Raw genomic sequence first — 13,040 nt, forward strand, 5'->3', positions numbered from 1 at the left:
AAAAAAAAAAAAAAAAAGGATGCATCTTATCCTTTAATCTGTATTGTAAATAAAAAATATTAACACAAACCGTTTAACCCAGAAATTCTACTTTTACAAATCCATCTTAAGAACATAATCAGGTAAGCACCTCATGTTTCTATCAGGACACTTATTGCAGTGCTGTTTCTAATAGACAAAAGTAGAAACCACCTAAATACCAAGCAAGAAGGGATTGCCAAATACGGTAAATCTAGTCAATTAAATATTATTCAGTCATTTAAAGTGATGATGCCAAACAATACTTATTCACATGGAAAGATGTTTACAATGTATGTTACTATGTAAAAAAAGAAAAATAAGAAATAATACACATAGTTCCCTTCTTAAATTTTTTTTAATTTTCCTGGATATCTTTCTATTGTTATTTGCATAAGAAAAGAATAAAATTGAGGTAGGCCAAAATGTGAAGATTTGGGAATGTTTCACCTTTTTTTTTTTTCTTGAGACCGGGTCTCACTCTGTCATCCAGGCTAACTTGCAGTGGCGCAAACTGATTTCGACTCACTGCAACCTCTGCCTCCTGGGCTCAAGTGATCCTCCTGCCTCAGCCTCCCAAATAGCTGGGACCATAGGCTCAAACCACCACACGCAGCTAATTTTTTGTATTTTTCGTAGAGACCGGATGTTACCATGTTGCCCTGGCTGGTCTTGAACTCCCGGCTCAAACAATCTGCCACCTAGGTCTCCCAAAGTGCTAGGATTACAGGCATGAGTCATGCGCCCAGCCTTCAATCTTTTCTGACTGATTTATGAATGTATTGATTTATAATCAGGAAAAAAATGATAATGTGATTTTCATGGTGGGTAGGTGGAGTTGAGCAAGTCAAAAACATGACCGTGAATAGTGCTCCAAACTGTCCAAGGTCACCCCAAGAGCATTCCCGTTGGGCCATATTTCTCCATCAGCAGCAATACAGCCTGTGCAAGGCGCTGCCTACATCCTCATTACTTCTAACACACAGTGGCAGACTCTGTACAAGCTGTGCTTATTTAGAAAGCCCACTCTTACACTAACTACTGGAAGCAGAAAGTTGATGAGCATTTTTTTCTTTTGACCAAATGGGCAGAGAAGACAAAGACCCAGGAAAGGAGGTGAAAAGAGAGAGAGAGTTTGACCCGACATCACACCATGCACCAAGAGCCAAGCTCATCCCAATGGCTTCCTCGCATTCCCAGAATCAGAGACTCCTGCCTGAGAGTCACATTCCCAAAACCAGAGACTCCTGCCTGAGAGTCAAACCCATGAAAGACCTCTGCCATTTAAGAAGCTCCTGATCTCTTGAAGCCAGGAGTTTGAGACCAGTCTTGGCAACATAGGGAGACCCCATCTATACAAAGAAATTCAAAAATTAGCTGGATGTGGCAGCACGTTCCTATAGTCCTAACTACTCAGAGGCTGAGGTGAGAGTGCTTAAGCCCACGGTTCAAGGCTGCAGTGAGCTACGATTGTGTCTCTGTGCTTCAGCTTGGGTGACAGAGCAAGACCCTGTCTAAATTAAAAAATAAAACAAATAAAATTAAAGGTATAAAGGCGTTCTTGAGAAAATAGTTCTAACCCACTCTGGGGTCATGGACAAATTTGAGAATCTAATGGAAGCTCTAACCCTCTCCCAAAAAATACATGTAAACATAATTTTGTACACATTTCAAGGGGATTATGGGTGGTGCATGGTCCTGAGTGATCACAGGCCGGGAACTCATGGGGAGCTCCACTCCCTGGGGTAGGAGGGTGCAGGTCTCCATTTTCAGCCCAGCCCCAGTCTCGGGTTTTGATAAGGGCTTCTCTCCACCCTTCATCCACTCCCATACTCATCACCAAGTTCCAAACTCCTTGAAGACAGGACACAGAGAATCCCTGGAGCAGGCCATGTGATGGGGAGATGGGGGAGTGGGCAGTGAGCGGAAGGTGTGGAGACAGCAAGGTCCCCACCAGGACACCTCCGCTCCAGATAAGGAGGGTGCCATCTTGTGACCCCAAGCCTGCCTGGCAGGACTTCCTCAAAAGCAAGGACATCTTCTGTGTTTTGCAAGGGTGTTAAAGGAGGTAATTAAAGGGTCCTACAAGTCAGACCTCACACACACAGATGGGAGGCCCTGCTTTTCTGATCCTCTCAGCTGGTACAGAACTGAGGCCAGCAACAAAAGGTGTTAATCGCCGGATGAGGAGTCCATGCTGATAGATGACCCCTTATGGTGATCACTCTTGTGCGAATGGCAAATAGGTTTGATCAATTAGATTTTAATGTAAAGTGGGGCCTGGGGGGGAAAAACAGCAACCAGGAGAGGGAAGACCCTTTGTTGCTAATGTGTCTGAAAAAAGCACTTAATTGAGGTCATAATAATATTAGCAGTTCTCATCATCAATAATTCAGCCTTATTTATTACTCCCCGATAAAGTCTGTCAGGTAGGGAATGCAGAGGGCTTTTGTTAGAGACAGGATATGTAGCTTCTCTCTCTCTCTCTCTCTCTCTCTCTCTCTCTCTCTCTCTCTCTCACCAGCTTCTGGGCCACAGAATATCAAGATTTCTTTCATTCTCAAAATGTTTTCTGGCTACAGGCTTCATATGTAGAAATAGACGACTGTAAAGATAGAAGTTTGCAATAAGATGTAATTTAACCCTCTCCCATCCTTCCTTGCTCCAGTTTAAAAAAAAAAAAAAAAAATTCTCATTGAAACAGTAGCGAACTACTTTTGCTTAAGAAATCTATCAGGAGAAAAACAATTTTTATTCTTGCATGATTTAGTACCCTAAAGAATGACATAAATTCGGTCTTTTCACATGCCTTTGGTCACCTGTGGTTTTGTTATCTTTTAAAGCAAAAAAAAAGACAGCGAGAGACAGTGTGTGCCAAATGAATGTATAATTGTACAATTAAAGATGCTAGCTCCAGTGTTAAAATTTAAAATGTATTAGTCTCATAAAACCGCCTCATTAGTCTCTGTGTCTTAAAGGACATACTTGTCCATAATGAGGCGAATGCAGGAAATGGCGCAGGGTGAGAGCAAGGGGAAGAGGGGACAGCGGAGCTGGCTGCCATTTCGTTTTTCAGAAAGGGGGGAGGAAAAACACTTAATAAAGATAATTGGGCTGGTAGTGTCTGTTCCCATCTGGAATCGCAACTCAGACAGACCCCGGGGCAGACCGTCGGTCATTAACCAGGAAAATAACCTATTTGGAAGGGATCCGTTTGTTTTATAAACGATGCTCCACTTTAGAACAGCTTAACCGCAATCATAATAAAAGTTCCTCGAAACCCCAGCCAGGGGATGGTGCTGAAATATCGATCTGGCTTCTGCTGCTGATGGCCGGACTTGGCTTCCGCCCTGCTTGCAGGAAACAGCTTTTGAAGTTTTGCTCTCCCCCTCCCCACCCCTTTTTAAGTCTAAATAGAATTTAAACTGCCCTTCGGTGATCAGTGGCTATTAGCAGCATTGGTTAGGAAGCACAGAGTCATGGGGTCAGGAGAGGCGGCCCAGGTGGAGGGTGGAAGGGGGGAGAGAGGAGGCCCCGAGCTAAGGGGAAGAGAGAGGTCAGCTGTGAGCTCAGCTTGGTGGGAAAAGGATTGCTGCGATGGGGCCGCCCTGGCCTGCGAGGCATCCAAGGGACAAGGACTGGGAAGAATTAATGCACCCCACCCCCAGCCCCAGCCTGGCCACAGCGCTCCCCGCAAAACACACACACACACGCGCGCAAACACACACACCACACAAGGCAGAAGCATTCAGAAAAGTCATTCATCAAGGCAGAACTGGAATCGTATAGATTAAGGCAGCAAGGAGAAGTCTAGCGCCTTATCCGACTGCCCTGATGGTGAAGACGAGAGGGAATAATTACTGTAATTGGAAAAAAAGGTTTCAATGGCAAAGCTCCTCTGATCCACCTATTTCCAAGGAAGGTTGCTCTTAGCTGCTTAGGAGGGCGTGTGAAAGTGGGGTCTTCTCAGACAAAGGGAAACGGGGAGGAGGAGCCATAACCCGCATGGAACCTGCCTTTTAAGGAAAATGAGGAATCCAGGCTCTGAAGGATCCATGTCTATTTCAGCGTTTCTCCACTGGGGTGATTTTGTTCCCCTGTGAGATATCTGCCAATGTCAGGGGACATCTGAAGTTGTCATAATTGGGGAGGAAGTACTGCTGGCATCTGGTAGGTAGAGTCTGGGATGGTGCAAACCCTACAACACACAGGATAGCCTTGCTACCCCCACCCTCTCCCCTGAGCATGCATGCGTGCGCGCACGCGCGCGCACGCACACACACACACACACACACACACACACGACAAAGAACTATCCAGTTCCAAATGTAAGCAGTGCCCAGGTCAAAAGCCCTGGTTTACTCCAATCACACTCACCGAGTAAAGATCCTACTCTTTGCTTCACTCTGTTCCCAGAATGTCAGTTCCCACCCTCATACCCCACTGCCTCTCCTCCCCTTTAGTGCCACTGGTTAACATGTTCCAGAGAAACATCTTCCCTTAGAATGTCTTAAGAATGACATTCCAAACCAATTTCTTCCTTTAAGGCATTAGGTCTCAGTCTGCCAGCTAGAGGGAAAGAGAATGAGTGTTTAGGACTCAGCAGCAAGGACTTAGTGGCAAATCCTGATGGAACTTTGACTAGGCTCCCGGGCCCGAAGTTAGCCTCAATGTTCACCTCTGTAAAATGGGTGTAATAATTTCACTGTCTCATAGGGTTGGAAGGAGAAAATGAGAAAACATTTAGCCCAGTACCAGGCATGTGTTAAGTGCTCAAAAAGGAATCGAGCGAGAGAGAGAGAGATGTTTCAACTGGTGTCAGGCACCATGGCGGCCAATGGTCACTGCCACCCCAAACCCCATGGGAAGAGGAGAACGTCCATCACTATCAAGAAATGACTGCCATTTTGTAATTAAAAAGAATGAAGCTACTGCACAAAGCTCTTTAGAACTATCAGCCCCCTCATCTGCAAAGCTTAAGTGTCTGTCTAAGCAGAGCCCCAGTCACCTTTCCCCCCATTTCCCTACCTTGATTCTAGAAAGAGAAAGGGGGGCAGGGCAGGGCCTTACCAAATTTCTCCCCGCACGCTCAACTGTTTCCTCCTGACAGCGTTTGACTGTGCTTATTATTTCCAGCAAAGCCCTTATCATTTTCAATGTGAATTTCAAATCACACTGATCCAGCCCTTCTTAGCTAAAGTCAGCTTTATCAACCACAAGAGATGTGGGATTTGAGAGAGATCTGAGTAAATTCACATTGTTTGGATAAACTCATTCAGGGAGCTCAACAAATCAAAGCCGAAATGGATATGTATTCCAAGGAGACTGAGAACTGCTGGAGGAAAAAGGAAAAAAAAAAGTTGCCATTAACATTTTTTAAAACATTTCTTAAAAAAAAAAAAAACACATAGCAATCCCTTTTTAATGAGCGTGTTCACAACCTCTCTTTGAACCTTTACCAGGGCTCCTTAGGACAGCAGGTGAAGCGCTAGGAGCTGCGAGGTTGTTGACAAGGGAAGCAAGTTGTTGGAGAAAATCGCTTCACCGGCTGCCCCCACCTCCCAGCTTTGGTCAGCGAGGCTGCTATCAAATATGGTAATGGGTGAATTTATGCATTATCCCATAATTTAAGGAACTGTGTGTATCATGTATATTTAAAACTATTTCTCTGTAGTTTTAATTACCTCAGTCTGCAGGGGCAAAAAGAAAAAAAGCAGGCAGCTCCCTTGCCTGAGACCAAAATGAAAGCATTTGCCTGCTGACAGCTAGGACGTCTGTCCTAGCTGGTTGAGATTTCCTATAAAATTTGCATTGGAAAGGCAGCTTTAAGTATACTTAAAATAAAAAGGGGGCATTTGCATCTAATTTGCTACACTTGCAGTATTAGAGTTTTATCTGAATAAAGACACGTCAACTGGATTTATATAGTTAAGCTGATAGCTGAGAAAGTCAACAGCAAAAACATCAGCTAAATTCAGCAAAGTTGGAGAGCAGCTAATACTATTTACATGTTGTTGTGGGGTTTTTTCCCCTCCAGTGATGACTTTAAAACTATAGCAAATTATCTTCTTTTTACACAAGTCTGGTAATTACAAGGTTTTAATGAAAGGCATCTTTATAGATGGATCCCTATTCCCCCACCCCCCTCCCAGTGCACCCAAGCGTGTTTATAAAATGGTGTGAATATAAAATGTGGTGTCATTGTGAATTCCAGCAGCTTTGGACTCAGGCAGGTCTTGATTCGAATCCTGACTCAGCTACCCACTGGCTATGTGACCTCAGGCTTAGTACTTCTTGGCCTTAGTTTCTTCATCTGAACAATGGGTACCATGTTGCTTGTTATCCAGGGACACGATAGTTGTGTGGTCTGTGGGCTGCCCAAAGATGCTCAACCAAGGCCACTGGGGGCTGAGATCCAGTCCATATCACTTGACCACATCTCATTCACACTCAGATGTTGTGTGGTTAGCAGCCTGATCCAACCTCAAGGAGGCTATGAGCTTTAAAATCGGACAATATAAGCTAAGGACTAGAGTAGCATCTGCTATATGGTAACTGCTCAGAGAAAGTGAGCGTGAGGATGCTAATGATGACAATGATGACAAGAATGATGATGATGATGCTGATATGTCAATGAAATGTCACACCGCTGATGTAGCTCCTACTCCAGAGGAAGGACTTCAGCATTCCTCCGCTCATCTTCACCAATTGCCATTCAATTTCACCATCATCAAGGCCTGTCCTATAAGAGGCAGATTCTGGTGCAATCCAGCCCCAGGTGATTCTCTCTGTTCCACAGATTGGCCCCATGACCCCAGCATGGGAGGAGGCAAGGGTGTGCCCGATGCCTTTTAAATTTGGAATGCCACTGCTTGGAGTACAGTAAATCCCAGGCTCTCAGCACAGCCTCGCACAGCTGGGAACAGATTCCTGCATGCCTGGAGGCCTCTTCGAAGGCTACCTTTCCTCTCCCCTCTGCCAGCTTTGAAGGAACTACCCACACAAGAAGGAAGGGGACACGACGCCCCCCTGTGTTGTCTCCCCGGCCTCACTGTTCCCTGAGAAGCCCACTCAGCCACTGCCCAAAAAGTCACGCTCTCAAGAGCCCTGCTGCCTCTCTCCAAGGGAAAAGAGAAGGAGAGGGACTTCCACCAGGAAGCTAACTGAGCAGCACCACTGTCCTTGGAGCTCTGCCCCAGACTCCCATCTCCTTCCTTGCCTCGGAGTCACCCTGGCTGCTAACTGGCCTTCCCCTTACCTTCAGAGTCTACTAGGGCAAGTCACTTTCCCATCCAGAGCCTCTGTTTCATCATCTGTAAAATGGGAGAAGTAAGAATACCCACGTGGCAAGGTTGTTGTGGATTGCAGAGCACTTAGTGTGGCATGCAGAGTGTGATAAATAGTAGGTGATGGAAAATCACAGAGAAGAGGATAAACCAACCTTATACCAAGTCCCAGCCGTGGAGAACCGGCCCCTACCACTCAGCCGAAGACCAATGGCCAAAGTCCTGACCACGGCTGGCTGCGCTAGGCCCACCTCCATCCATTTCAGAGACAGGTCATAGAGCCCCTGCTTGGGTTTGCCTACGTAGATGGGAGGAAAAGGGCTCCCACCCACTCAGGCCAGCCAAAGCCTACCATCTGGGGACACCAGCCAACTGGCTGCAAGTTTCAGTGTTTTAGCAGAAAAAAAATGTTAAAATTCATTGCCATTTCACAGAGCAAGATCTGCAGGTCAAGAAGTCACTGCCACCCAGCTGGCAGCTTCATGATGGCACATGGGCTGATGTCGCCAGGCAAGGATTCTGCTATTTAAACACAACAAGCAGTGTGATTCCAATACTATATCCCTTACCCCAATAAGCCCAGTGTCCTGTTATCCCCAAGCAACAAAGTGACATCTCAGAATGGGGCTTGGAGCATCCCCAAGGCGATGTACAATGGGAAGCAAACCAAAAAGGGCAGGTATTGAGGTGGATGCATGCCAGGGACAGGGTTCATCATAGCTCATTTCCCTTCCACTCCTAGGTTGGGCCTACCCCCAAACAATTCAGACTGAGACAAGAATCCAGGTGCACATGTGGATTTGGAAGGTGACCTCAGGAAGCACAGTGAGACGGCAAGGAAGTGAGACAAGGAGGAAGAAAAGTCTTTGCAGGGTTCATTAAGGAGCAGTTTCCCAGGATGGACAGCTGGGCTTAATCTTGCTGGCAACCCTCTGAGAGGCTGCAGAAGACAACACAGGATGGTCCCCCCAAGGGGAAAGAATCTGAGGCATTTACTCACCATCTCCCAGTCCTCTTTGGGTGAGGGTCTTTCTTGAAACTTTAATTTTCCAAACTGTTCCTCTTGCAGTTCTCAAGAATATTCTCAGGCAGAGCCCGAGATGCAAAGCCATTGGCAAGTAGGGGAACTGACAACAGGGGACCTCTCAAGTGGGGCAGGGGGTTATAGTCAGCACCCCAACAATGTCTCCTGCACTCCAGGAAGCTCTCTGAAACTGCTATTCTTCATATCCCCATTTTGCAGGTGAAGAAGCTGAGACTCAGGGAGACTCACAGTCACACAGGTGGAAGGTGGAAAAGCTGGGAATTGAGCTCAGGCTCTGACCTGGTGGGCTACACCACATGTCCCATGTCACACTCTCCAAACAGAATGCAATGAAAAATGATGTAAGATGAAAATGAACTCTAATGGCATTCAAAAAAGAAAAATAAGAATAAAAGAATTATCAGAATAAAATAACTCCTGTCTCATTACCGTGAAACAAGTGCTTGACACACAACAAATGCTCAACAGGAGTTAGTTTCTATGCTTCCAACTCTTTGACCCTCTTTTCTAACTAATATGCAAGCAATCACCCATTGGAGGAAAAGGCACTGGCTCAGAACTAGGAGCCTGGCACACTCCTCCCCAGCAAGTGGGACAAATGCCGCAGAGATGAAGGCACTCCAGATCCCCATCCCTAGTTCCTGTTCACCCAGCTCTGGAACCCAAGAGTCCAGATCCCAACCGGGAAAAGGCTAGAGGGGACTGCACCATGGAGCCCACCAGACCAAACTAGGTTGGGGAGTGGGGCTGGGAGAAAAATAAAGAGGGATCAGGACACCCAAAGGAGGGGAGGCACACCATGGGAGCATTCCCTGGGTGAGTCAGGAAGCCTAGTTATGAAGCTACACTCAAAGAACCTCCCTTTGTAATAGCCTAATGGCCTGAAATGTTCCATCCACCAAGATTTCTTCCCCTGGGATGTTCCCTATGTCTGAACTGGCACATTTATGATATCTGAAGATGCTCAATTAAGCAAATGACACCTTTCCATGTGGCCATCTCTACCTCCCAAGAAGCCAATGAGACAGCCTAATCCTGTGTCCAGCCTGGATCCTAGCTCTAAAGCTTGGCCGTTGTTTGCCTTGCAGGCACCAGCCTTGGCAACTGACCAGGTCCTCTCAATACTGTGATTGCTCTATTGGCCCCGAGACCTGGAGTGAAACCCAAGCCATCCTGGACACCAACTTCAGCAAGTGTCATATTTACTGACATAGGCACCAGGGTCACAGGACCTGGATCTAAATCTGCTTCTGCCATGTATCAGTTGGGCAACTCTGGATGTGTTGCTCATCCTCTCAGAGTCTCAGTTTCCTCATCTGTAAAATGGGGATTTTCCTGATTACTAACCTTGAGGGTTTGTTTCCAGGATTAAATGAGATATTGCATATAAAGAGCTTGTTTACCTGGCCCAGCATGATAGCAGAATAGATGTTAAGGGAAAACCTTCCTGCTACATAATAGGCATACATACACAGACACGTTGGATACAATATTTTTTAAAATGCATGGGTGAGCTGGTAGGAAAATCAGGTGCAACCCTTGGAGGCCAGAAACAATGAGAAAGTACTCTCAAAAGCGGAGAGTAAGTAAGCATGAACTAGTGTTTGCTTGGGGAGCAGCTGCTAACACCTGGTGGACTTTACCCTTGTAAGGGTCTCTGATGTGTGGAGGGGTGAAGACAAGGCTTGGGAACCTAAGCAAGGTGGCTGTTTAGATTGGGACCCTTTGCATATACCCAGAAACGTGACCCCCTCATTGAGTTAATTAACATGAAAAACATCATCCCGTACCTCAATAAAGATGTTACTAGAAAATAAAGGGAACAAAACAAAAGCCACCATTCCACACAGGAGAGATCACGGGACTTTTGCCAGTCCCCACTGTGAACTCCTACTCACAAGCTTAACTTGGGTTTGGGGTAAGAATCCATTTACCATACCTATATATATAGCACCAAAAGCCCCAAGCCATTTGTTTTAACGTGGTCCTTTGCTGGTGACTAATCAGGAAGTCTGGCAGGAACAAATGCAAATTTTCTCTAGAGTCATGCCCAAGAAACTAGACGTCAAAAAATTTCTACAGATAAAGGGCCAGAGAACATGGCTTCAGAAGCCCCAAATCACAAAACCACAAGGGAACAAACCACCATGAGAGTAAGACGTACAAAGTCTGCAGATATTTAAAGAAACACAAACAGAATACTAAAACCAATCATGTTCCTCATGTTTTAAGAACTAAGTGAAACTCCTAGATGCCTAGATGTTGATAATATACACAATATTTTTGAATCTTAAAAACTTACTATTGGCCAGGTGTGGTGGCTCACACACCTGTAATCCCAGCACTTTGGGAGGCCAAGGCAGGCACATCACTTGAGGTCAGGAGTTCAAGACCAGCTTGGCCCACATGGTGAAACCCTGTTCCTACTAAAAATACAAAAATTAGCCAAGCGTAGTAGTGCATACCTGTAATCCTAGCTACACAGGAGGCTGACACAAGAGAATCACTTGAACCCGGAAGGTGGAGGTTGCAGTAAGCAGAGATTGCACCATTGCAACTCAGCCTGGGTGATAGAGCCGGACTTTGTCTCAAAAAAATAAAAAACAAAAAATAAAAAAAATACTACTGAGTAAATTCAGACACAAAAAAGTGCAATCATATTATTCCATGTATGTAAAGTTGAAAACAGGCAAAACCATCTATGGTGTTAGAAGCCAGAAGAGTCATTTCTGTGGAGAAAGTAGATGATGATAGGAGGAGCACGTATCAGTTTCAGAGATGCTGACCATGTTCTGTTTGTTCACCTTGGTTAGGGTCCTGTATGTATGTTCATTTTGTGAAAATTCGTCAAGATGTAAACCTATGATTTTTACACTTTTCTCTATGTAATTTACACTTCAATTTAAAAGAAGAAATGGATGGATTAGATAAATTAGACACAGTTGAGGGGAAATTAGTGCCCCGGATGACAAGTTTAAAGGAAGTAGAGTAGTTCCTCCCTATCTGCGGTTTTGCTTTCCATGGTTTCAGTATATGCTCTATAAAACATAGTATACATAAAGTTTGGTACTATTCGTGGCTTCAGGTATCCACTGGGGGTCTTAGAATGTATCCCCAGTTAATATCCCCAACACGGGAGGACTACTGTTCAGACTGTAGCACAGTGAAAAATAGAGGTGAAAAGCTTGGAAGAGAGGTTAAAAAAACAGGGAAGTTAGAGGAAAAACATCTAACATACATCTAATTTGAGTTCCAGAAAGAGACTGTAGTGAGGGGGCACAATATTCAACAAAAGTGGTTTGGGATTTTCCAAAATTGATGAAAGTCAGCAGTCCTGAGATTCAGGAACCCCAAGCTGAATAAATAAATAAACATTGACATCTAGACATACCTTAGTAAAAGAACACCAAAGACAAAGAGAAGATCTTAAAAGCATCTTGAAATTTTCAAAAATTACCTGCTTAGGAAAATCGACTACAATAATAACCAACATCTCAACAACAATATAGTAATGGCACTCAGTGAACATTGGATAAATAGAAACTATCATTATTAGTGCTTGTAACGGTAATGATAGTAGTAGAAGTATTCCAATCAGCTCTGCCACTGTGTTATTGAGGAACATGGAGTAAGTCACTTAACCTTTAAAAGCCTTGGTTTCCTTGTCTTTATTTGTTTTTATTTTTGAGACGGAGTTTTGCTCTTGTTGCCCAGGCTGGAGTGCAATGGCGTGATCTTGGCTCACTGCAACCTCTGCTTCCCAGGTTCAAGTGATTCTCCTGTCTCAGCCTCCCGAGTAGCTGGGATTACAGGCATGTGCCACCGTGCCCAGCTAATTTTTGTATTTTTAGTAGAGGCGGGGCTTCATTGTGTTAGTCAGTCTGGTCTAGAACACCTGACCTCCAGTGATCCGCCTGCCTTGGCCTCCCAAAGTGCTGGGATTACAGGTGTGAGCCAGCGTGCCCAGCCTCCTTGTCTTTAGAATAGGGTTTTAGTAAAAATGAAATAGTATAAGTATCTGGCAGTTAGTAAATGTTCAATTACTGTTGGCTACAAAATCTATCCCCTGTGAGGCCAGAGCAGGAACGATGAGAGTCACGTTCATCTCCAATTACTTATGGAGGCAACTACCCAGGATTCTGCTTTTATAGCTCAATGTAGCTCTTTGCCAATAGAAAAATTTATATGGACAATGCCAGCCAAGGGCAGACATAAAAGGAAGTACCAGGAAAGAAAATTGAATGGAAACTGATTCCAAAGAATTGGTCCCAGACCACTTTCATCACTAGGGATCACACCTTCCTACACACCCACACCCAATATGCCCATGAGATAAAGAAACATGAATCTAATAATATTCCTGGCAATTATATTCTGCTTATCATTGTACAAAATGACACACTATGACCACAGCGGAGCCTCACAGAGACCTTGTGAAGTTGTGAAGTTGGCAGTTGAAGTTAAGAAGAGACTCAAAAGGATGCATGACCTATCCTGAGATGTGGCACACAGAAACAGCAGGCCAGAGCTTGAATCCAGGGCTCCCGGCTTACCCTGCTGTCTCTTCTGGGGCCTAGCCTTGGACTCCTGGTGGCCTCCCCTGAAATCTTGAAATAAATGTCTCTTTCTCGTCTTTCAGGTGTCAGCTCAAATGTCCCTTTCACAGAGAATTTCTCCCTAACCACTGCCTT

Source organism: Rhinopithecus bieti, unplaced genomic scaffold (assembly GCF_001698545.2).
Source record: "Rhinopithecus bieti isolate Rb0 unplaced genomic scaffold, ASM169854v2 scaffold_8911, whole genome shotgun sequence".
NCBI classification, from domain to species: Eukaryota; Metazoa; Chordata; class Mammalia; order Primates; family Cercopithecidae; genus Rhinopithecus; species Rhinopithecus bieti.